We start from the raw sequence: 27,119 nt of genomic DNA, 5'->3' as shown, positions 1-27,119 counted from the left end.
CAACTTGATATACAGATCACAACTGCTGTGTGAATTTAATTATTTAGTTTAAAATGTTCAAAATGTACAGACAATTCTGAATCTGAACTAAAATGCATGAAACTTAGCAATGGGAAGAGGACGGTGATTACAGACTACCTGGTTTATTTTCCATCCCTTTAAAGCTTTCTTTTTTTTTTTTTTTATTTTATTTCAAAATATCTCTGTCCTTGAAAGGGCTTGCTAAATGGCGAGGTCAAAATGTTAACTTAGGTTTAGCTCTTTCAGGCATTCAGACAGCTTACCCAAATTGAACTCCCTGCTGTCATGGCTAGATTACTTCTGGGACCTGAGCTAGCTTATTTAAAGCTAGCCTGGCACCTTGACTTTACATTACAGTCTCTGTTCTTTCACTGTCTTTATTTCATAGTGCTGCTTTTCTTGTGCGACTTTATGGTGTTTTATCCTATTGTAGACGTTTTCGAAGTTATAATATAGCTCGTAAGTGAAATGGCTTCTAATTCCTGATTTATTCCTCCCCCCCCGAAATATTCCATTATCAAGGGCTTTTGTCTCCCATGGTTTTTGAAAGGCTGTGGAGGGGGTTTTTTTAGACATTGTAAGAATAAGTTGTGTGTGCTTTAGCAGGAAAGTCTGAATCATCTAGTATTTCAAAAGAACATAGCACAGTGAGAAAAAGAATGGTCTGAGGTCAGTGGTATCTTATGAAGGTATTTAGTCAGTGTCAAGTCTGGCTTTGAGCTCTGGTTCGAAATATTTAACCTTTCTATTACTGCAGAAATTCCAATCAATCTATGTTACAGTCACCTTGTGAGAAATAATAGAAATCCCTTGATCAGCGTTTGCAGAACAATCTGTTTTGCTAATTCGGAAAGACTGACTGAGCAGCGACACTAGAAATAAACCAACTAGTCAATACAATACTAAAAGCATGTATGATATATATGGCTACAGTAATAATATGTTAAAATTCATACAAGTATATTTTTCCACAATTTTTCAATCTGAAGGAAGAGGAAAACTGCCGCATTCTAGGCTGGTTGTGGAAAATCCCTATTCTGATAGTTGATGTCGTAAGCATTCATGTAAATAATAAAACATAAGCAACATTTTAATACTACAGCGACAAAGTAACAAATTCCATTAACAGACCACAGGACAATGGCAGTCACCATTAAAATTTATTAGTGAATTGACTTCTGTGAAAGCGAAGAGTGATGTGACTCATCTTTGTTTCAAGACTTTGTCTTGCTTCTTATTTTAATCTTTACTATGTTTTCAGTCTCATAAATGTACATCATGTTTCATTCCCAGCTGTAAAAGACTTGTTTACAGCATTTTCACTGCAGAATTCTTCATTCCTACCTCTTGTATATTCTTTATGATTGCTTTATCTCACATTTGTCTACAGAAAGATTTATTTTTATTTTTTTAGCCCGTTCATATAAGTAAAATATGGAGGAGTAGTGTCACATTTTTACACTTCTGCAATTATCTTTTAATTTCTTTTTTTTTTTTTTCTGTTCAGTTTAGTTCCAACCATACAGCAAAGTTCTCCATCACTTGGAAAGTTTACTTCAGTCTTCGGTTGTGATAAAGCAATGATCTTGATCACATGTTTAATAGTTCCAATTAGTAGGACCTACCACTTGACTATCTTAATCATTTGCATGGCAATTTTTGATTTTTCCAGGTGAACCCAAATTCCTATGTTTGTTTAATGTAGGAGAAAAGTGCTTCAGGGTTGTTATTTTTTCAATAAAAGGTCAGATAAAAGGATTCTCTTGACCTTATTAGTAAATGCTTGACATTTTGGAGCAAGAACTTAAAATTGGCAATGTGGCTTACTTGACATCTTTTTGTCAGTTCTTAAAAAAGATAATTCAAATGTGCTCCAGTTGTCTATGCCCAGGAAATCTCATATTCAGCAGCTGATGTTGTATTTGATATATTGATGGAATTTGAAATAAGTCTTTCAGTGTTCTTAGATTGGGAAGTATTGGCAAGACTTTCTCTGTGATCATTGTTGCTGAAGGATAGGAGTTGGACTTACCTAAAGTGATCAGGAAGATTACCCAATCTTTTGGGTCCTTAGGGTGATGCCAAAAAAATTTCCAAGAGGAAACTGCTGAATGGAAGAGCCAGTCTGGTGAAAATTATGTGGGAAAAGTCAGAGGACGGTTGTATTAAGGAATTAGGAAAATGAGGTGATCATGCTGTGGAATTTCACTTTCTAGGGGAAAAACCAGAGTAGGACAGGGACAGGAGGAAGAGGTATGAGAACAGAGAGGTACTGTTGTTATACACTGTTACGGTGGGCAGAGCCATCCTGAGAGCCTCAAATGTTTGTAAACAAAAGAATTGGCATTTTTGAGCAACGTCTTAACCAAGAAATCTCATTGTGTTTTCTAGCTCAGTGCAAGGCTGCAACACTTTGCCTGGATCCATCAAATATGCATATTTTTCATCTCTATGCTGACACCTGATGATCTTCATCCATTTAAGTAGCATCACAGACACATATACTTAATGCTCTAGATACTTGCATCTGAACTGATCTTCTGTGCTCTAGATACTTTATACTCAATAAATGAGGCCAGTCAGAGTATAGTTGATGCACCCTAGGTGCATTTTGGTGGTTGCCCTCTGGAGCTGCCTGTTCTCTCTCTTTACTAAACTAAAGAGTATGGATTTACCTTTAGTCAGATAAATCCCATCCTTGGTGCCTGTTAATTCTCTTGTGACAGCTGGGCTACCTCTAGACTAAACAGGGGATATGCTCTTGTTTATCTTGTACCTATTCATCCTATAATTACCCAAATTGAGGATCAAGGCAAAGTGTAGTCTGGGTGTCCTGTAGTCTGCATATTCCTATTTTCTTTCCAGGAAAACTAAAGCCTAGAATAAAGACCCTTGGTGCCTGAAGTACAGGTCAGGCTGAGGATGTACTATGAGCCCCACTAATGTTGTTGTAGCATAGAAGTCTTCATCAAATTTTAAATGTGAGACCCATTTCATTGTCAAGCTGATAAGAGCCCTAAAGGTATATTACAGGAAAAGTACTTCTCCCAACCTATTCTGACAGCAGCTCCAAGTTATGCAGAAGGCTTGTAGCACTAGTGCAGAGAGTTTTTTAGGGATTCACTGGCATTTCCAAAAGTAACCAAGGCTGTGGGAACGCATGGTGTGTTTCATGGCATCGTTTGCTCTGAGAAATGAGGAATTTCGAAAGCCTTTGTGAAATCTTCAGCACCCTCACATGCTCACAAAAGGGTCTCTGGTGTCTGCTGAAAAGCTTGAAGCACGACTCACAAGCTTCAGCAGCTGGGCCAGAGCATCTCAGACCTCAGAAGAGGAGAGGGAGTTATGACTAGAGTTGTAACTCTGGGCATGGTGCCTGAAAACTATCCAGTCTCAGAAGACATAAAATCTCAACCATATGAAACCCAAGGAAATAAATTAGGGAGCAGTTGTGAGGGTCTGAGTTCATTCCAGCTTATGTTAGGTGGGGACACCTAAGGTAGGGCATCCTTGTAGCCAAGGTGGAAGTGAGCTGAATTATTCCTTGATTACCTGTGTGTCACCATTGATTACAGAAGGAAACAATAATGATACTGGTGAGTGCCTGATGTTGGATCAAATTTATCAAGTCCTTTTTCTTCTTCTTTGAGATACTGACAAAACTTAGCAAATAATAGAGCTACACTCTTCAGGCTAAAAACCAAATTCGCATTTTCTATTGAGACAGGAAACAAGGATGATACTTAAGAAATAGTCCCAACATTGTGAAGGAACCTTGACATCACTTGCTCTAGTGTGGGATACAGCAATTTTTTTTCACACTCCTCAGATCCCCAAGATTCTTCAGCTGTCAGGCTCTAAAGACAATTCTGAATTGCCTTATTCTATTTTTTTGTACTAGAATGTGTACGTAGTGAAAGAGAGTTAGATTCAATTTCAAACTTATGTCTTCTTGTGACTACTTTTCTCCTCTTCTGGGGATTAAAAAGAAAATGTTGCTTAAGAATATAGTTTAAAGGAACAATATAGGAACCACCAGATAAAGTAATTTATTGGCAGGCTTTGCCTTGAGTAATAAATAAAACAATGGTTCACAGTTTTAAAGATGTCAACAAAATGAAATATTGCAGCTAGGTATTGTGACCAATCTTCAGTCTATGCACTGAAAGAGATATTCTACCATATGAATGAACTTTACATATACAGATGAAAGGAATAGGAAGAAATTAAGGTTTTGCATAGAACTATTTTGCTGACATTTCATAAATGTTGAATTTCACTTTATAATTTTTCTTTAAATATAAAAAATTAAATACCACAAACCAATCTAAAACATCACAGTTTTGCAGAAAGTCAACAAAATCATCAGTTTTGGGGTTGAAATCAACATCTGTTTTGAAAGTTGTTGGGCATTTTCTGTCACAAAATGCTATAATAATGAAATAATGAAATCCTTGGCAGAGGACAGGGGAATAGAACACTGCAGATCTAAGGACCAGGCTTTGCTGTCAGACTGCATGCATTTGCAAAAGTAGTAATTTAGTGGGAATCTTTTTTATGCGCAGTAGTTAGAAAAGATAATCAGAATCTTTCAATTTCAAATGCCATTTAAAATTCTGTTTTGTGCTGCAGTTTTTTGTAATCACACTGGTGTTTTAAGGTTGTAAAAGAATATACATAAAAATAGGTTTGGGTATGCCTGGTCATATCAAGACTTGCTTCAGGGAAAGGCTTCAAAAAAAGATATGAAAAAATGGGTTTTAAAATAATTAGAAGTAACATAACTAATTTAAGACTGTTTAATTGAACTAATTTAAATTTAAATTGAGAAAGAATACATAGGAACTTCTTCATTTTACATGCTGCTTAGAAATTCAAATGTCAATCTATTCATTTCATAAGCATGAAAGTAAACCTTCATATTCCAACTTTACAAGCATATCCCAATTCCCTAATTTACAGCACACGCATTTGCATAATTTTACATATAGGTATTTTACTCCCACAACAGTGTTTCATTTCTTGATGTTGTCCTTTTTTAATCTTTCTCCTACACTCCAAACCAAACTTGAAAATGTTTAGATCTTCTCAAAATTACTCATGATTTCTCACATGAATTATCAAAGGTCTGTGGTATATATATAAAACTCAGAGTGGCTCACTGAAGTGAAACAAAATGTGGAAATGTAATGTTTTCCATACATTGTTTTATAAATATTTGGTGAGTTTTGGAGTCTATAAAAATATTCAGGGACTTACCCCGGAATTACTGTGGGACCAACAGAGATCACAATCCCTTACAATAAATTGCTACTCATAAATTGGACTTCTGATTAATGACTCAGCATGTTGATGATGGTGTTTTATTGCTGCTGCATTTTTACTCACTTTGTGAATTATAGATGTAGTTAGCATCCAATGTTGCAAGCATAATAAAAATATACATATTATTATTGCCGTGCTTTTGATACTGTTTATTACACAGACTTCTGCATGAATGATTTCATTTCTCTGTTATTAAAAACCTCTTTAATTTGCACATGCAGAAGTCATTGCCCCAGCATGGTTCAGATGTAATTTCCATGTTAGGGCTATAATTCAGTGGACTTGTTTGCTGTAGCAGTGAGCATCCACACCTAAGGATAAGAAATGCCATATTACTTACTGATTTCTGAAAACTATATTGCACAATTGAACCATCAAATTTTAAACTCTCATCTGAATAAGGGAGCAATGATCTCAGTTTACATGCTGATAATGAAAAGGAGGTGGATGGTTTTCACTACAGACAACCCACCATTTTTTTATCTCCAAAGTGCTATTTTCTGTAACAGTTTTTTGAGTTTTGAGTGTTGTTTTTGAGGTGCTGAATTCGGCTTCTGCTTAGCTATTGTTAATAGCTTTGTAAGACTGACATTTATACAGCTGCAGAAAGCCTATTGAGTAATATCCAATTGTTATTATTATTTCTATTTTTATTATTCTGAGTAAATTTTGAGAGAGAAGAGCTTCTGTTCTGTGAAATGGCTGTGTCCAAGTCTTTGACACAGCATATGTTGAAAGGAAGAGAAGATTACTTGTACTGTGGAGCCCTACTCTCTGAACTTAAGGGGACAAAGAGCACACAAAACCCATGCATTTTTGGGATTACTAGTTAAGGGAGAGGGAAATTGCTGGATGAATAGCTGAGAGGTGTTTATCAAACTCCTCTGTGAAACTAAAGAAATGCAGTAACAGAGAGGAGAGAGAATAAAAGATAGAGGTCCTACAACTTGTACCCTTGTAGCAACATTTGTGGCATATGCTCACTAGCTGTTAAAGAGAGGATTTAGAGGCCAGTGAGCAGCTCCAATATGAGAATTGGAGCTGTAGCCCAAAGGCAAGAGAAAAGGAGAAAGGAGCCCCAGGAATAATACATTTAGTTTCTAAGAGAAAAGCTAAATAAAAAGAACATTAACTAAAGGATTCATCTCTGTGTGGAGACATGCCTGGTGACATGAATTAACCTTGCATGTACCACTCAGGGATAATATTTAGTGCTCACAGTGCAATTCAAACATGTCAGACAGCCATTGAGACTTTCTCAGAAGTCACTAAAGTCACTTTGTCTTTTTAATATTTTCATATCAAAACACATCAATAGCTCAGGCAGCTACTGTAGTTTCAGATAAGTATGCAAGAAGATGTGCTTCTAACTGGATACCTCAGGAAACAATTTCATTAGTGAGTTTATCTAAATTTATCTGAATTTATCAATTCAGAATAATAAATTGTGTACTGTCTCAATTATTGTAGTGATAAGGAGTAGAGAAGTTTAAAAAAAATATTTTAAAAAGCTAGGGGTTAATATTTACTGTAGAACCTAAACAGCTGTAGCACAAGCTCAACTTGAAGAGAAGCAGGATGATGAATGGATATTACTATATTTTATCCCTATAAAAGAAGACCTATGAGTTTTGTGCCAGGATCTGGCATGGAGAAGCTTATCCCATAATCAAAGGATTATTACTTAAAAATAATAGATAAACTGATTTGTTGCAAGAAAGTCAGATATAATTTCAAAATACTTCCTTTTTTATTTTATTTCTCAAATGACAGATTGTGGTAACTGTATAGTGCAGTATCAAATAAATGCTAGAGGAAAATAGACAATGGTCTGACAGTGACCAGCCTTGCAGGAAAAGACATGTTAGGTTGCTTGTCACGTAGAGGGCTATTAAGTTTCTTTTTGCTTGAAATTTTGAATTTTAGGGGGTTTATTTTAATTTGAAACCAATTTTTGTAGTATTGAGCTACAAATACTTATCTTCGTGCCGTTCACAAGCAGAGTAAGAGAAGCAGTAAGTGCTCTCCTACAAACATATAATAGATAATATTGCCAAAGTACCTACTCTGTGTATTGCCACATATTTGTATGGGTAGTAAAACAATATATGCACACAGTTTTACATTTGCAGAATAGGTGTTGATTGGAGGAGAGTACACAAATATATGATCCCATTCATAGTAGTTTAAAATCATACCTTTTATGTTATATTCCCTAAAACAATAATTTCTTTGCTTCTCCTTATTTTATGACCTTTCTTTCACATGCAGTGATATCCCATTTTCCTGGATTATACATTTTCTGTTCTTTGAGAAGCTCTTTGCTTAGATTAAATGGTATTTGAAAAATTAAACACAAGATGTAGGAACAAAACAAAACTTGTGTTGACTGTATTAAAAATTGCCCTTTTTTAACCACACAAAAATCACTTCTAGCAGAGAGCTCACAGAAAATTGCTTATCACTTCCTAATACAGATCTCAGAAATAGTGCAAAATGAGTTGATTTAGTACACTGTTCAGAGGTGCACAGATCACTGTTCTGATTACTGTGTTCTGAACCACTCTTCTCAGGTCACTGAAAGAATCACTAGTATGCAGGGCCATAGATGTCTTATAGGATTTTCCACATCTGGAGGTTGAATGATGTTGGAATTATAATAATTTCACGCTGGGTTAATCTTCTGAAAGTCAGCATTGTGGTAAGGAAGTGTTGAAAGTTCATAAACAAGCTAACATCTTTTAACCTGTCCTACCTGACAAATTCTCCTAGCCCTAATCTGGCTATATTTTTTAAGGAACAGAGTCAGCAATGAGGAAGACTTATGGGTCAGAAAATGGGTAAAATAAGAATCCAGCCTAAGTGCAGCTCTTTATATACACAGTCACGCGTGTTAAATCCACTGTCTGCAGTGAACAGCCTCACTAAATGTGAGATTCCATCTTTCCCAGCCAAGTTTCCATCAGCTTATACCAAGATTGACTTCCAGGGTAGCTCAGAGTTTTATGGCATGACTCAGCAGGGCACTGCTGTGAGGTGGTGTTTGAGAACACTGTTTCCTGGGATTTTCATATAAATCACAGTTTTATAAGCTGAAATTTCCTAATAGACTCTGAAACCAAAAGCAAACCTCAGTAAAGGGCTCAGTCTAAAAGATACTGAAGTGTGGGAGGAGCCCTTTTAGTTTTTATAGAACATAGTGGTGGAATGAAATTAGTACAGATTGGGGAGTTACCAGATGTAATTGAACGTATCAGTGGAGATAGTGCTTTCTACACTTACTTCCTTGTAAATGCAACAAGGGATAAAGAAGGGGCAGGGAAGAACAAAGAAAGGTATTTTATCTGAACCCTTGCCAGCTGTGGAAGAAGCACAATTCAGTGGAAGGGTATAAAAAACTGATTCAGAGAAGGTAGCAGCGAAGTGGTAAGTAGTGACAAAGTAATACTGATCACTCAAACTAAAAGCTGGAAGGACTTGGATATGGAAAAGAGATCTGTGAAAAATATGAGAACATATCATCAATAACTTTTATATATCTATTTCTAAAATTTTCACTGACACGTATTCTATATAGTTTTAGAAATACATTTTGTCACCAGTCTGAGAATTCAGAAGGTGTTTCATTATGATTCCCATTAATACTACCCTGACACGCATTTCTCACAGCCAGGTAACTGATTCCAATCTATAGACTAAGCTACCTAATTATTTTAGTTAAGAGTGAGATTTGGCATAGTTTGAAATGTTCCATGATACAGCTTTAAAGTCTTATCCTTGTGTTCTTTCAGCTCACAGAATCAGCATGAAGAAACCATATGAAAGGAAATCTCCTTCCAAAATATATTAATGCATTATTGATGTTACCTTAATATTCACATTTTCCCCCGAGAAGATATAAAACATGGTAAAATGACAATGCATTTATAGACAGTCTTTCTCCTCAAGTTAAATCCTATGTACATGTGTAACGTAAATCAGAACATGGTACACAGTATATGTTTTTGAGGTATCATTAGAGAGTGTGTGTTGTGTGTATGTGCATGTTCACACACGTGTGCCAGCACTGTTGGGCACCCAAGAGCTGGGTTGTTTTTTCTGGGGAACCAAGATTACACTCTAGATGGGAGCCCCATGATACAACCAGCTTGTAGGCAGTGTGGACTAACACAGGACTGTGGAATATCTCATGTTAGAACAGCCTTGGGAGGTCACTGTTCAAAACAGGGTCAGTCACCAGGTCAGATCAGCCTGTTCATGCCAGTGTCCATCACATGGAAATGTCCAGACTGAGTTTGCACAGCCTGTCTGGAACATCATCTCCAGTGCTTGACTGTCTTCATGGGGAAAAAGTTTTGCCTTGTATCCAGTCCAAAACTTTCTTTTCAATCTGTGTCTGTTGTCTCTCATTTTCCCTCCACTTTAAATCCTTATTAATGGATCCTGACTTAATTTGTCTATGATAATGTAGGTTCATCTGTAGTGTCAGAAAAAAATTTATCTAACATTTCCAATAGCAAGAAGGATCAATTGAATACCTTTAATGATAATTCTTTTTAATATTTAATCAGAAACTTGTTACATGGCTTATTAAAGTATAATTCTTGGTCACACACAGGCTTTCCAAAGTGGAGCTGTCACATAACAAAGATAATGATACTTTTTTAGTGAGTAATCCATATTTTTAATTAAAGAAGACATGTACAGTGTGTTTGGATGCTGGTCATATTGTGAAGTACTGAACTGTGTCAATTCTTATTATTTTTTCATTAAAATCAAGAGAATGCAGAATTACTACTCAGCTACTATGACCCACTTTCTAATATTCATGCTGTGAAATTAATTGGGTGAAATACTACATCTTGCAGTTTACCTACTCTGGCCTATCTAATGTACAGGGTGGGGAAAGGTTGATAAGCTCTTTCATCTGTTCATTTTAATTCTAGGACTTAAAAGGAGATTTCAAGTGAAAGATGAATGTACTCACTCACAGGATTGAGATTTGGTCTGTAAATGGAAAAGGAAATTTCTTTTATGGTTTTTCTACCATGACAAGGTGTTTGTGTGTCGCGTTGCACGTTTGATTATGGTACTTTTAATGTCTTTTTTAAAAAGTTAGTCTTTAAATAATTATTTGAGATTCAATGTAGCCATGTTTAATACATATTAGGCTGCTACCAGTTGTATTGCCTGAGATAGTTTATGAGCAGAGAAGAGACTTGATCTCCATACAAATATTTGTGCTAAATATCTGCATTGTCTGTGCTCTTTAGTCAGTGTCTGTAGTAATTCAGATTCCAGTTTTATGGCTGTATATTTAGGGAGCAATGAACGACTGCTGGCAAAATCTAAGAGATTAGCAAGAAAAGAGCCAAGAAGGTGAAATGTTTTCACATATTCTTTTGGGGATGCACTCAGGTGTTCAAAATTACTGGTGTGGATAAAGCACCCGGGAAAATTCATAAAATTGCTGGGATGCATAATTTGTGTTTCTCTCTGCAGATGGGAGATGTATATATAAGATGTCACATTAGATTATTTTAAATGAACTGTCAAATGCGAGTTAGTTCAGTGCTTTCTGGTTTTAATGAGTTTTGAATAGCAAGCAAAGGAGGCTATAATAGCAGAATAAGGAAAACATTATAGAAAGTACTTCACAAATGACATTCACAGCCAGTTTGTATACATACAAAAATACCTATGATAACTAAGAACCTCAAGTGCTAAATGGGGTGAAAAAAAGCAATGGATTTAATGCATTTTGGAAGTATCTGTCACACGTATAAAAATAGTATTCTCACATTCAAATGGAAGTGGGTTGTGTGTGTGTTTTTAAGTCACCTCATTGAACAGGGAAGATGTGTCCTCCTATTCCAAGGCTTAATTAAATCAGTGGGCTGGTATTCCGTGTAGTGTACTACTATGAGAGGTAAGGTATGGAGACAGAAGGGTGGAATGGGCAGGTCTACGGCTTTACTGATCTCAGAGGGGGAAAAGGGAATAGCAGTGCAGCTAAAATGTACCTTTCTTCTGATTCTGATTGCAAGAGTTGAGAAGGATGGGAAGGAGGGCAAAAGAAAGGAGCAGCAATACAGAACTTTGGATCTTCCCATGAAAGAATTTAATACCTGCAGTACAGATAAGCTAATTAAGTGGATTACTTTGTAAGGAAGCAAACTCCCTTGCATACTATGTACTTGCTTGCAGGTAGCAATTATTTTCTGGGAGGCCCAGGTACCTTCATTCTGGTGTTGGAATCAACCTGAGTAGTAAAAAGAATCTCCTTTTTTATACCACAGCACTTCCTGTAAATAGACATCAATAAAAAGTCTCATGGCTGTCCAAGTAAAAGCCAAAGGGAGGAAAATCAATTTCTTAGTAGATTTATATTGTCAATATATTATGATGAAAGGGTCAGTCATATTATATGCAAGTATTTACATACAGTTGAAGCCTGCTGCAAAATGATGCAAATTTTTTTTAATAGCTGGGTATTGAAGCTGGAGTTATTCCCATTCTAAAAGTGTAGAGATTGAAAACAATTGATGTTGGGTGTAATTCTTCTGAAGAAATTGGCAAGACATTAAAGGAGGAAAAACAAGTGATACAACACATGGCTCTTCATTGAGTAATTATCCCAATTCTTTACCGTGGTGCTGTATTGCAGTTTGCACCAGTCATTTTTAGGCTCATTACTTCTGACATGGAGATTTCCTTCGTATGTATCTGATGGTTATAAAGTATTTTTGGGTTTTATATGTAGATTTTTTGTTGTTTTCCCCCATAGTAGTTGTCAAAAAGCACACAAAGTAAGGGTTAGGTTTGCTACATATCCCTGTGTGAGCAGTACCAACCCTCCTATTCAGAAGTTACCTATTTGAGCTGGTTTTAGTTTTGTTGTAGAAGGCATCTGGGCATGAGTGTAGAATGTTATATGATGATGCTGAAGAGATTTGAGCAGAAGAATGTAAAAAGGGATAAGGGAAAGAGCTGAAAAATAAAGGCAGAACTCTAGTCTCCAAGCAGTCAAGCCAGAAAATAGAAGGTAGGAATAAAATGCTCCTCTTGAGAGAGGAGGGAAGTCACCAGCAGAATCACACGTCTGAGTTGTTGAACATTTTCATTACTACTGAAAAAGAGGGTGTGTATGAGTAGACAGAATTTACTGATGACACCAAGTTTTTCAAGGTAATAGGAACAAAGGCTGACTATGATGAAGCGAAGAAAGATATTACTGTGTTAAGTAACTGCAGTAAAATAGTGGATGAAATGCAATCTAGATAAATATGAAGTGATGCACAGGGGAAATAAACGATTCCAACTTTGCATATATAATGATGGATTCTTAGCTATTATCACATGGAAATGAGCAAATGAGATTTTAGAGTTATGATTGATAGTTCTATGAACATGTCAGCTCAGTGCTCAATAACAGTCAAAAAAAAGGAAACCCAATGATAGGTGTTATTAGGAAAGGAGTGGAACATAAGGTAAATAACATTGATATGAATATATAAAAGTGTACTAACGTTTTGAAAACTGTCTCGAGTTAGTTTTAGTCCTACCATCTCTAAAGGATGTAGTGGAGCTGGAAAATGGAGAAAAACAGAGGGTATGACAGAATAGAAAGACTGATTTATTGGCTTAGGACTGTTCAGCCCTTCAGAGAGATGGTTAAAAGTAGAATGGGTGTAGATTTAGAAAATATGATTGCAATAGAGAAACTGAGTTAGAAATGATTTCCCACTAGCTTCTCAGGTGCAAGAACCGGAAACATTCAATAATATTTACAGGAGAAAAATTTGTGGGGAAAAAAAACCAAAAAACCCTCAATGTCACCTTGTTCTTCTTCGATGTAACATTTAGTCAGCCTGGGAGACTCCTTACCACAAGATACCATGTCAAAAATTGACTGGAAAAATTAATGGAAGAAAAAAGTGCTCTTCCATAGCAAATGCTACTTTTAGCAGTGAAACTCCATGACCTGATAATTGTTGGATACAGCGAAAGCATATTAAGGAAGGAGCACTACACATTTGCCCAGTGATGCACTCCAGTGGGCATTGACTGATGTTGGGGGCAGGACCTAGATAGACCTTGGTGAGCCTTTTATATATAAGGTAGGATTTTAGTCGAGACCTGTATAAAACAACCTTCCTATTTATTTATGCTGCAGCTGTTTCTTCCACCCACTGCACAGCTAAATGTAAAGTTCTGGGCATAGACTTTAAAAAGTGCCAGGTTTTTTATTGACAATAGTGGTTTTTGTTTTTCTGTTGCCAGGAACTAATATAAATAAAATTTGTCTTAGAGTATGTATTACAGTGACTTCTCTAAAACAGTAGTTATGCAGAAAATTGCTGAGTCTACCTTTGCTGGTGGTATATAGCTACCTGGTTACCTGAATTTTTCTACTTTTTATCTCTGAAAAATTGAATACTTAGAAAAAAAAATCATAAAACAATTATTAGAAGCTCCAAGCTTAAATGTTAACTCTTATCATAACTAAGGCACCAAAATAATTGTGTTGCTCTTCAGAAGCACAGCCTTCCTGAGTACTTCAGAGCGCTCAGACTTGCTAATGAAGTTAGAAATTTTAACCTTTCTAGAGCTCACTGTACAGATTTCTTTGAGTTTTCCCTTCCTTGTGTTCATGCAACTCATTCCCACACCAGTTCTGTTTTGCATTTATATTAACACATGCACTTGCATTTGATTCAGTTCAACTGAAGTCAATGGATATATTTCACTTTTAACTTCAGTTGAAGCAGAAACGAACCACAAGCAACAAACACGACAATACCTGCTTTTCAGCTTGGGAATCAACCCTTTCCTTCTGTGATTGCTAATGTGGAACCTACAGATCTGCAGTTTGAAACTTAATAGTTTAGGAAGTCTTCTGAGCTGGTACAGACTGCTAAGAGCAGAATTATAAAGCCAGTGTGTTTTTTTCACATTTGTATTTCTCCTGGCTCAAAACTTAAAAATAAAATGACCCAAAAACACCCAAGTTATTTCTTAAACTAAATGTTTCTTTCTCTTGTTTTTAGTTGTAATTAATTTGTTTTAAGCAAGACTTATTAATTTAAAAAAACCCACAAAACCATAACCAAAAGAAACAAAAAAATCACCATGTTCTCCTTTTATGTAGCATTTGGTCAGCCTGGGGGACTCCTTACCGCAAGATGCCATGTCAAAAATTGATTGGAAAAAGTAATGGAAAAAAAAGTGCTTTTCCATACTTTTAGCACTGAAAGCCCATGACCCAGTAATTGCTGGATATGGGTGAAGCATAGTAAGGAAGGAGCACTATATCTTTGCTCAATAATGCACTCTTTGACTGGCAAGCAACATGCTTTTAAGACACAGCTAGTCTGTTCCTTAGTAGTTTTGTAGTGTATGCAACCATTTGACAAGTAAATGTATGTGTTTGAATGCAGTGTCATCTTTATTGGAACACAATAGTAAGGTTGGAAGCAGATGAACCAAAAGGTTGTTCAGGAGATCACAGGATAACAGAAATATTTTTTTGATTTTCTCCGTATTGTGACAAACAGGAAAATGTGAGCAATAACATGATTTGGTATCTCTTATAACTCCTACAGAGAGTTTCTGACAACTGAAAGATCCATAGTAAGGGCCCTTTTTCCCATCCAAGGTATTCATTCTGGTCATACAGGACTAGGCCATTTCTGCTCAGCTTCATGGGATGGCCCAGAAGCAGCATGAGCCCCCTCACTACAGTTGGTCGGGATGTACCTGAGGAATTCTTTACACAGTGTTATATAATACTGTGTATTGTCTCTTGTAGCTCTTTCATTCTTTTAGTGACAGTATTAATGTACCTCTTGGAAGAAAAAACAACAAATTTCAGTCACCTCAGTTCTACTTTTAGTATAGGTCCCTACAGTTTTTGTTGGGACGTATCTTTGACTGACTTTCATGTCAGACAGGTAGGGTCGTACAGTATTTTCTGGCAGGCATATTTTGAAGATAAATTCATAAAGCAGTAGTGAGATACCATAAGCATTGTTTTTCTCTTGGGCTGTAGTTACTCTACATTACCTTGAAATGGCTTCTTGATGAAAGTCTGTGTAGCATCTTCTTCAAGGCAAAGGAGGAAAGGTAAGTAAATAGATTTTGGCTTTACATGTCTGTAAGAAACTGAGGCTATAAACAGGGCAGAATTCTGTAAATCCAGTTGTAAAGGTACCATTTACTCACTGGCTTGCTGAAACAGCTTGAATTTGGTTTTGTGTATCTTTTTTAAGAAGTATTTCCTTGATAGACTTCTATATGTTACATTTTAACTTTAAAATACGTAACCTAGAACTCAAAATTGTTCCTTCTACAAAAGCAAGCTAGCAAAAACCCCTCAGAGCAACAGGTAGACAAGATAGAACTGAGGTTTGCATTCAAAAGATATATTTTCCTTCTAATCATTAAATATCAATGCATCTCAGATACATTTCTCACCTTTCTGTCATAAAATCAATGGGCAAGGAATACAAATCAATTTTAGACTCAGAAAATAAGTTGTCAGGACTTCAAGAATTAAGTTATCATTATCTGCAGTGTGTCTTAGAATGAAGAACAGTGTTTGTGACCCACAATTTTATGCCCTTTTAAAAAGGGATGTTATGTCATTCAGAATATCACATATCATTCAGAAGCAAGTTGTCAGATAGTATTTTACCAAAGGCAAATTTAAAACATCAGTGCATTTTAGGACCTTTCATGGCTTGTGTTTTAATTATTTTTATGCTTATATTTTTATATTTACTTTTTTTTTAGGTTTTGTATTGTAGGAAAATACTTACAAAACATCATATTACATTGTTATTAGCTGCACTACTATCAGATGTTAGTATAATCTGATAATTCTATGCTGGTTGTAATCCAGAGTCTTCTGAAGTTATTGCAACCTGTTGAGTGGTTAGACCTTTTTTTAATGTTGAGCATCTTTTCAAATAGAAATTTAAGAGCCTTATTGTTTTAAAGTAAAATTAAAGACACTCCCCACAACTCTAAGCATATTATTAGCGTATACTAGCTTTATAATGTTTTCAAGAATGACCTTCAGGACTGATAGGAGACTGCTACCCTGAGAAATCATTTAGAACATTACATGTCAGTGGGAGAATGCTCTGAGGTTCTGACAGTCAAAGCCTAGTTTAGGGTTTCACAAACTAGATATCTTGGAAAAGAGGCATGGCTGAGCCATTAACTTTGTCCAGAGAACAGTCCCTGCAGTGCTCCATCCTTTGGAGAGTGAAACAATTTGGTAGCACCAACAAGGCTTGCACCATGTTGAAGGACCCCAGTGGTGTGTTTAATTCACTGTCTATCGTAGGCACACGAGAATCACGGATCCTTGGAAGATTTTATTGTTTTTTATAATTATCTGGTTCTTAAAAGAAGAAATCTTAACCTCAGAAATACTTAAAGTTCATCAAGGAACTAGATAGCACCTCTTAGAGATCTGTGTTAGTGTTTGCTACAGAATCTCTCAAAACTCATACCAGATGTGAGCACCAGCTCTGTGCTCATGTGTGAAGGTGCCCCTGGATTTCTGGCAGTGTTTTCTGATCACAGTCATTACCACAGCAAGTGGTGAACCACTCACACATTTGCTGATCTCCACAGGTGCAAAATGCTATTTTGTACCATCTCAGATTTCTTGTTAGAGGCAGGATGTGATAGAGTTTTGTGTCTCTGTCTTCTGCCATGCTACAAGCAATGGGACAACCAGGGAAAGGCAACACTGCACCACAGAAACTTCCAACTCCACTTAAGAAAATTAGTCTCATAATACCTAAAGGCAGCAAAACCATCAACCAGTGTTTAATTTCAAAGCTATTATTTCTTTTTCCTTTGGCATTGCTAAAAAGAAAAGAAATAACTGTGTAGTTTTTTATTTAAAAAAGTTTCAAATAAACATTGTACATTTCAAATACATTTAGACAGTTTCAGTATGATTCATCCTAGTGTTAACAATGCCAGTTACTTTACATTTTTATTTCATTTTATTGTATTTAAGATTTTTATATCAATTTTAATAAGATTAAATTATTTTAATAAAATGGCTTTATTAACAATAATATTAACAATTACTCAAATATTTTTATTATATATTATATTTATTATATAATATTGTCGTATTAGCACATCAGGGCTATCAGTATGATATGTCATGTTAACATATGGTGGGACAGCTGGTAAAAGTTTTCCTAGAGGCTCTAAAGTATAAAAAGTACCAATTTTAAAATTTCTGAACTCTTCTGTTGAAGGGGGTTTACTGAAGGAGAGCTGAAAGAGGACCAGGGGATAGTTGAGATGTTTCTGGCCTTGGTAGCCAGAACTCCTTTCTGAATAAGATTTGTTTCTGCAGCCCTGTAGTCAGGAGAAATAGGTTTTCTTAGAACAGTGGACACAAGGTTCAGAAATCAGATCTTTCCTTTTGCATGGACAGAGACCAGAAAAGGTCTGTATCTAAATTAATTTTATTAAGTCATCATTTTAATTTTTTTCAGGAGTGGAATGAATAGTTAAGCAGCAATAAAAATATTTATTTAGAAGAAATGTTTTAAGACTGTGTTATTATATTTGAAGGAATATTTTCTGTGTTACTGGCAAGTAGTACTGAACACTTCCTTGATGCTTAGATAATGTTTCCCAGAGGAAGTATCAGTAAATTCTCATGGGAAAAGCACTCAGTGCTGAGTCTTCTTTCCTTGGCCTTTGTGTAGCCTGCTTGTACAGCTAAATTATGTTCATTTAATGCTCCTATGTTCAGTTCTTCTGTAAAATTGCATAGTAATACACCTGAATGATAAGTATATGTGAGAATAAACATAGTAGTAACTAGGAAAGTTGGATACTATAGTCATTATCTATTTTTGCATCCCTAGAAAAGATCTTAAACATGTAACATGAAGAATACACTGTATTAAGCTCAGCAAAATGCCCAGTGGAAAACCAGTTTATATAAATGTAGTGACCAAATGAACTATTTATTGATGTTCTTCCTTATGCTTCCTTATAGTGACATTTAAACTTAATTTTCTTAGGGAAGAGAAATGGATCTGTGAATTAGACAAAATCAGATTGATATCTTTGACATATAGTGCAGTACAGAGAGTACAAAGATCAAAAGTTGCCCATATACTGTAACTTTCAACTCTATTACAGGTATTTATCTTTGGCCTGCAAAGAGTAAAAAGGAATTGATTTCACACTTATTAATTCACTGCTTATTTTTCAGCTCAACAGAAAGCTTTTTAATGAGTGAAGGGAAATCAATTGATAGCAGTTGCCTCTCTAGTCTAGATTATCTAGCCATGGAAGTTAATACAAGAAAATATAGCTAGACTTTTAAAAATAGGATGGGTGTACTTCATGAATTAGTCTGACACAATAAATTTATTTCATAATAGCTACATATGATCATAGACTAATAAAACATGTTCCATGTTCACGTTCAAAGCCTGCAAAATGTGCTGTTAAAGCAAACCAACAAACCTGTAGACTTCAGGAACTGCATCATGATACTAAAGAAACAAAATTAATGACTCCTGAGACTTGATCAAGCTCTGAATTGGGTACATAGGTATAATCACACAATTTTTAGAGTGAGAAATTGCACAGTCTATGGTTGCTTCTCAACACTTCTGGATCAATGTGTCTTTTTGGACAATGTGTTGTAATTTTGCTGTGCATAAATTTTTCCATGTAATGGGGGTAAAACAGTCCCGTTCATGTGAACTGCTCATAGACCTGTGAAATTTTCTTATTTTGAGACTAATACTGGTTTCTTTCCAGTAACATATTTTTCAGAAGTTCAAGACTTCACTTTCAAAAACAGTTATTGAGCAGAATTATTTTTCATTATAAATAATTAGTAAGATTTTCAGCACTCTTCAATATTTGGGTGATTTTCATTCTCGTTATAGAGTGCCTTAACCATGATGCAAATTTCTGTTAGTCATCACACATAGCTTGTGTCTGGATATACAGTCTACATTCTCTCTTGTTATATGAGCTTCTATATATGCATGTTTACATTTTTATGAATATATATTATATATACCATGTGCATATATTTGTAAATACATGTATACAAAGAAAGGTTTGTATTGTTAAACACAGAGCCAGGTATATATATATTTTAAACTGTATTTTGTGTTATTTAAGATGTTGAGGTGCATCACTGAAGTGCTCAAGAATATGGTAAAGAAAAATGCTATTTTAATCCAATGAGAGGTAATAATATGAATTGATGAAGCAACGTACAAGCAGATTGTGTCTGAATTATTGAGCTTGAAATATGATCAAAGATGGGAGTTATTGAAAGCTAGTGTTTTAGAAGTGGAAATTCTTCTTTGACAAGGCAAGACAAGATTGCAATAACCTTGACTTAGACATGGAATCAGAATGATTAGAGCCAGTGCAAATTTCAGACCCATTCTCTGACAATAAATAAATGGAGATGTCTAGTCTCATTTTGATCACCTTCAGTAATGACCTTGAATGCATGCAAATGTGGAATTTGCTCAATGGGGACTCTGTGGCAACTCTGTGATTCAACTGTGAAATTAGAGTAGCTTGTACTTAAACTGGAATTTCACACCTGCTGAACTAGCAGTCTCTGACAACTAGGAGGGAAGAGGGAGGGAAGAAACCCTTTAAAAAGCCATGTTTTCATGTGTTTATTTGAAATCATGTGTTTTTCCTCAGCTATAACTAAACAGGCTAAAAAAAAAAAATTTAAAATCCAGCTGGCGTAACCTGAGGCAGTGACTTGTGGATTTTGTTTGAAAGTAATGCTTACTGTATTAGCTGATGTCATATGGTCTGGAATATCCCCTTGGTCACTTTGGGTCAGCTGGCCTACTTGAGTCCCCTCCCAGGATCTTCCTAACTGAGTAAGAACTTATTGAGCTCCTATGAGGAGAGGCTGAGGGAGCTGGGGTTGTTCAGCCTGGAGAAGAGGAGGCTCAGGGGAGACCTCATCACTCTCTACAACTCCCTGACAGGAAGTTGTAGCCAGGTGGGGGTTGGTCTCTTCTCCCAGGCAACCAGCAGTAGGACAAGAGGGCATGGTCCTAAGCTCTACCAGGGGAGGTTTAGGTTGGATATTAGGAAGAAATTCTTTACAGAGAGGGTAATCAGGCATTGGAATGGGCTGCCCAGGGAAGTGGTGGATTCACCATCTCTGGAGGTTTTTAAGATGAGACTGGATGTGGCATCAGTACCATAGTCTAGTAACCACAGTGGTAACAGATCAAGGGTTGGACTTGATGATCTCAGAGGTCTTTTCCAACCCGGCTGATTCTATGATTCTGTGAAACACCTAAAGTGTTCTGGTTCTTAAAAAGGAAAAAAACTTCAACAAAGTATATGTTATGCATTAATACAATTGTTAGAATTACTAAAGTCGAGGATAATAGATGAAAGATACTTTATGTCATGGTTAGTTCACCATTTTTTTCCTTGACCTTGCTTTAGAGACAATATTTTTTAGAGTTGAAAAAATACGAACTAGTTGAAGAGTGACATAGTGCCAATCCCACCCTTACCCAAATGCTTTCAAAAGTAATCCATTGAATATTGTCAGTGTACTGACAAACAGTGCTTTCAGCACCAGAAATCTCAAATAGAATTCCATTTTATGAAGCAGGGTTTTTTTGTGAGGCAGGATTTGCCTCTGATTATGTGCATCCCTTAGAATTGCAGCATCACAGTATTATTTCCTGTCTTGGCCACCAACTGAAAAGAGAGAACTGTTACATCCAAGTTCCACTGAACACATTGCCTGGGTCCTACCCATCAAGTTTTCTTACAAGGAAACTAAATTAATATGCATACAAACTGTGAATTATCAAAAAAAAATAACTGAAAAGTGGAATAATTTTTAATAGGATACTTGTTCTTTTTTAAAATATTTAATGGTTAGCTATTTTAACTGGGTCCAACAAATTATCCTAAGTCATGTGCAGTTTTCTTCCGTATGGATGTTGTGTAACATTTTGCATGTTTTCTGGGAGCACATCTTATCGTTCAAAGACTTTTAATGAAATGAAATGTTTCTATATCTTTTCAAATTATGGCTGTGTAAAAACTATGCATGATACTACACAGGGCAGAAGAATCTCCATTGCATCCCGAAATGTATCGCTGAACACGACTGAGTGAAAATATTGTACTGAGTTTGTGTGGCAAGGTTTTGGGGATGGGAAGGCTTCAAGGGTAGCCCTGTGAGAAGCTGTCAGAAGTTTCCCCCATGTCCAACAGAGCCAAAGCCAGCTTTCTCCAAGAGGGATCCTCTGCTGGCCAAGGCTGAGCCCATCAGTGACAGTGGTAGTGCCTCTGAAATAACGTATTTAAGAAGGGGGAATAAAACTGCAATTGAAACTGTAGTTGGAGAGAGGACTGAGGATATGTGAGAGAAACAGCTCCAAGGTCAGTGAAGAAGGAGGAGGAGAAGGTGCTCTGGGAGCAGAGATTCCCTTGCAGCCCACGGCAAAGACCATCATGAGGCAGGATGTGCCCCTGCAGCCCCTGGAGGTCCATGGTGGAGCAGATGGATGCTCAAAGGAGGCTGTGAAGCCATGGGAAGCCTGCACTGGGTCTGGCTCCTGGCAGGACCTGTGGACCCCTGGAGAGAGTAGCCCATGCTGGAGCAGATTTGCTGGCAGGACTTGTGAGCCCATAGGGAACCCACGCAGATAGGCCTACTCCCAAAGGCAGCATTTGTTCCCTAAGCTGTATCTTCAACGTAAAACATCATTACCAGCAAGATTTACTCCCTAATTTTCAGCAGAGCTCTCTAGTGGTACCCAGAGCCAGTGCTGGTGGTCTTATCGCTATCCCAGAAGCCTTTGGTTTTTGTTTAGGAGATTTCTTTCATTCTGAAAAGCTGAAGCAAACGTTAAATGCTGGCAGAGTGGCTATGCTTAAATTTGATTCAACCATCATGGAAATTGTTTTTTCAATAGTTATTATGCTTCTAAGAGGCGCAATTTATGAAAATGAAAAGAAAAAAAGATTGTAAAATGCATTGTCTCTCTGCAATTAGAGATCAGAGATCTCTTATTTTGCTTCCTGGAAAATTTTCCAGATGACACTGCACGTAGCAGGGGATAGAAATATAATCATTTGCATTTCACTAAAACCTTTTAGAGTACACTTTGTTTTAACAGATAGCATTTTAATTAATAGTGAAATATGTAACTATTGCAAGGTAAATGTGTTTTGGTGTAGTTGCATATAATCCACAGGCCCTAGTTTAGAAAGTGCCTGAGGCAGATGCTTATCTTTAGACTGATGAGGTCTGTTAACTTTGATAAAACTAAACTTAAGCTCTAAGTGGTTTGCTGGAGTGGGGCCATAGACTGTAATTGAGTTGGATTTTTATCTTTAATCTTTCGTCCATTTGTTAAAATTTTTGATGAATTTTGTTCTTTTACACAGAATTATCTTTGTTTAATGCTACTAGTTTCCTAATGTAATTATCATCCAGGCTCCATTAATCATGTTTAAAGTACTTTCAGATATTCATGCATAATTTCTGCATGTTAATTTAACTTGGTTATTGGAATTTATTTAATGTCCTTAAATATCACAGGATTCACATCTGTATGTGTGTCCTGGTTAATAGACTGATCTGATCCTCAACCGTTAAGTACATTTTATTTGTATAAGGCTTAGCTAAAATGACCAGAGAGTCACTTTTGGCAGTGTTTTGCATTGTAACTGCAGTGCATACACTCCATAAGGAAAGTCTACTGAAAGTTGCTGTTCGGAAAGTTTCCAAATTAACTACAGATAGAGGATGTTCAGTTTTTACTGTGAACATTAGTTTACATCAGAATCTATTTCAGCAGTGCTGTTAGAGAAAAAACAGTGAAAAGCAGATCAGATGGAAGCTGGCATTTGAAAACAAAATATACTGTTTATGCATACGGTTGTTTTTGTAAACACAAAGATTTGTTATTGCACTCTCAGTCTTAATTTTTCACGTGTTTGGGTTATAATCATTCTATTGTTCTTTTCAGTTGGAATGTCAAAGTTTTCAGGCAAGGATCACATCAGATTCATGGGCGCTTGTATAGTATCTATCATAATGATTCTAATTAATGCCTGCAATGCCTGCCCTTAAACAAATAATTATAATCACATAAGGAAATGAATACACTTTACCAGTCTTAGGAGACAAGAGCATCCTGACAATTACTGCTGCTTCAAATGCATCATAATAGGCACTGATCTTTTCCCAATAAGCTAATTAATTATTAACTATTTTAATTATTAATTATTACAAATTATTAATAATGTCAAATTTGCTGTACACGTAGAATCAGAAACCAAAAATTTATTAACAACAGTAATAATATACTTTGAGATATATTTTCATTATTTCATACTTTTTGCGTAGAAAATTTTCAGGAATTGAGAATATTTTTATACAACTTAATTATCAGACTTTATCTCTGTTGTTTTCAATCATTTTATATAATTCTGTTATTTTCTGTCTAACCTATTCCTTCTAAATTTTCATTAGCCCTTTTATTCCTCTACTAGTACACTTGGCCGTGCTCCATATCCTTGCCGATTCACACTATTACACATTAATGTGATAACTATAGTTAATGATGAGTGATTAAAAACATCTAAGTACTGCAAATATTCTTCTAAATTGTCCTTTCAATGCCCTTTAAACATTCATTTGTTAGAGTTTGCATTTTTAATGTGCTTCGGTTAGAGAGAGAGAGATGAGAAAAGTGGGCAAATTCCCTCCTTAGGCTAAGTGTTTTTTCACATCCAAAAATATACAGGGAGGGAAACCAAAGGCCCAGTGCTCCATGGGTAAAGAAACCTAAGGGTATTGTGAAATTTAAGCATAGAGATGTGTGGATAGAATTCTTGTAGCTTTGAGTATTCCCTGTTTCACTAGTTGTCTTCAGAAAAGCTTCTTATTTGAATTTCTTTTTCCAAGATGATTTAATGGGAAAACTGTACAGCATTGTGATAGACATGTACCTCTGCTCAGATGAGAGTATATTCACTTAATAGTACTTTTAGCATTCTATTTTCAAGCATTTTAATTCTAAATACAAAGACTGCAATTTGACCCACGTTACGTTTGTCTGTTTCTATATAAAATGCCAAAGTAGAAGAGACATTTTATTGTTGCTTATAGTTCTCATGAATTATGACTGTGTCTGGGTGAACGGTTCATCCCATCAAATCTGAACCTAGCTAATAAAAACAAGATCGTTTTTGTTCAGCAGATGCTGGTGCCTTGGTATGTATTAGATTCAGACTTAACTCTGCTGAACTGTTCACCTCCTCTTAATCATTAATCAATTTAGTGACAGCTTAAACGTATGAGCAACTTTTTTATGACACTTGTATCATGTCTTTAATAGCTGAGATGAAATGTTTTAGTGTGATGCTTTCTGGAAAATGTGCTGTTCTGTATCTTCTATCTTCGTTTTATTTAATGCATGTAAGGGTATATGGTCAACCCTGAGTAATAGGATATTTAACTGTCAGCCCTCATAAGTCAACATTAAAGACACTACATGTCCAGTTTACTGCTGGATAATTTGCTGATGGAAGAAAGCTGTTCTTGTTGGCTACGTGGGCACAAATTACCAACAAATTGTGTTCAGTGTATAAAAACTAAAAACTTCCTTTTGTGTCAGTTCCTGCTGCTTTATGGTGAGGATGTAAATGGTTGGCCACCTTCACAGTTAAAGACCAGCACCACCTGGTTAATTGTTGGGTGGGGGGGTGGGGTAGTATTACATGAACTTAGATTTGGATGCAGTTGATTGAAAAATATATATGTAATTTTGCAGAGCTAAAATATGATGTTTCTTTTTAAAAAAGCTAGACCTTTTGCTTGCTGCAAGAGGATTTCTGTGTACTTGAGGGGGAGAGAGAGCACAGGGGCAAAGCCTTAGGCTTTGGAAAAAGTCTAAGAACTTTTTTAAAGACTAACAGTGATGTCATCCCCAAAAGAAAACAGGCATGAGCAGGAGCATTAGATGCACCTATGGCTTTGTTAAGTTTGTATTGAACTTAATATTGCTTCTGTAACTAAAGGATAAAACCAAAGAAACAGAAATAGGCAAAAATATGTCTTGATACAGGGGAAATATTAATTTATCATTATTTTTAATAAAGATTATGTGAATGGGATGATGTTTTGAAGGTTAAAAAAGGGTCTCAATTTCTAACAGAGCATACACAGCATTCTCTGTCGCAGTACCTGGGAAATGCTGCAGCCTGGAAAGGTCTCCAAATAAAACACTAATTTTAGTTTAAAATAAGGTCATAACATTATCTCTTCTGTATTTTAAATAGAGGAAAAAACCCGTATCATTTAGATCCTTTTCTTCCAGCCAGACCAAGTCAAGTAGACTCAAGTAAACATTGTGTGTGTATCAGAGAACCAAATTATATAGCAGAACTAAATTATATTGCATATAGCAAGATAAATGTAATGGTTAAAAATTACCAGAACATCTCAGGTGCTTGTCAAATAGTTTTATTGTTCTGTTCATTGTACAGAAAACACATAACAGTGCCTCAGAAGTACCTTTTTTTGCATTTGTTTGGGCTCATCTATACAATTAATTTTTGACATAGCTACCCATAAGTGACAATCCCAACCGCACACTCATAAAATCTGCGTACCAAGCCATGTCATCAACTACTCTTTCTGAAATACCAGTAGGTGTTCTAAAGGACAGAAAAGTGGCAAATTGAAGGGGCAATTAAAACCACTGGTAGTCCTCAATGTTCATGAGTTTTTGGATAAAGGCTGAATTTACTGCTTAGCTTTGAAGACAGCAATTAATCTTATACTGGTCTTTCCCAGTTTGCTCCTTGCAAAAGTACCTGAGTGATTCAGAAATACCCTTGAACGTGACTCTAACCAGGTAAAAGAGATGTATTATCCTGATTTGTAAATGAGGAACTGAAATGCAGGGAGGATTAGATCAGAAGTGCCTACTTTGTGTCCTCCACTAGGGATCCCTTGGAACTAATTTTGGTATCTTTTGAAGCGTTAAGAGCTCTGATCTCATTGTCTTCAGTTGCAGCTGTGAGCACAGGTATTCCATAGGGAGATGTAGGACTGTGTGTGAGCAATGGGCAAAGTGTATGTATATCTGTTTGTGCAAATATACAGTGCCATCAGCCCTATTCATTACTAAAAGTTGTTGTCAGAGCAGCAAAGGTGCTGCAGCATTCTGGAGGTTGTTACGGACACAATTATAAAATATGAAGAAATTCTAATTTTAAGAAATAATTTAGACATTTATTAAAATACAATATGCATGTGTGGACGTAGGTATATAAATATTATAAAATTAATAGTATTTCTTTCTTCAGCAAAGGGAGAAAGATATTTTTAATTCTTACCCTCTAAATGAAACAGCATCTGGTGCTGACAATAAGCTAAAAACCTGAATATCTGAGCTCAGTTCTGAGAGAACAGCTTGTCTTTTTTCTATAACATATATTGTTTTTCACGATTTGTCTGTGAAGTGAGCACTCCTATGATGATATCATTATTAGCATTTACTTTCATAGGATTTTGGTTAGAAAAAGGTGTGATATATTACTTTCTCCTCCATTTTTTTAAGTTCATACTCACAAAAGGAGAAAAGAGGAGAAATGAGGCACATTAAGCATGGTGTTGCCAAGGCAACAAGTACTTGAGCCTCCAAGGTGAAGTGTGACTGAAATGCCTATGATGC

General features: G+C 36.0%; 1 protein-coding gene across 1 annotated transcript in view; it reads left to right on the top strand.

Moving 5' to 3' along the window:
* Positions 1 to 27,119, top strand: part of ROBO1 (roundabout guidance receptor 1) — a 706,479-nt gene that overhangs the window by 100,756 nt on the left and 578,604 nt on the right. The gene's annotated exons all lie outside the window — the stretch shown is intronic.

Source organism: Manacus candei, unplaced genomic scaffold (assembly GCF_025592945.1).
Source record: "Manacus candei isolate 608988 ecotype Guabito, Panama unplaced genomic scaffold, ASM2559294v1 h1tg000014l, whole genome shotgun sequence".
In the NCBI taxonomy this organism is placed as follows: Eukaryota; Metazoa; Chordata; class Aves; order Passeriformes; family Pipridae; genus Manacus; species Manacus candei.
This window is presented reverse-complemented; position numbering and strand designations above follow the sequence as displayed.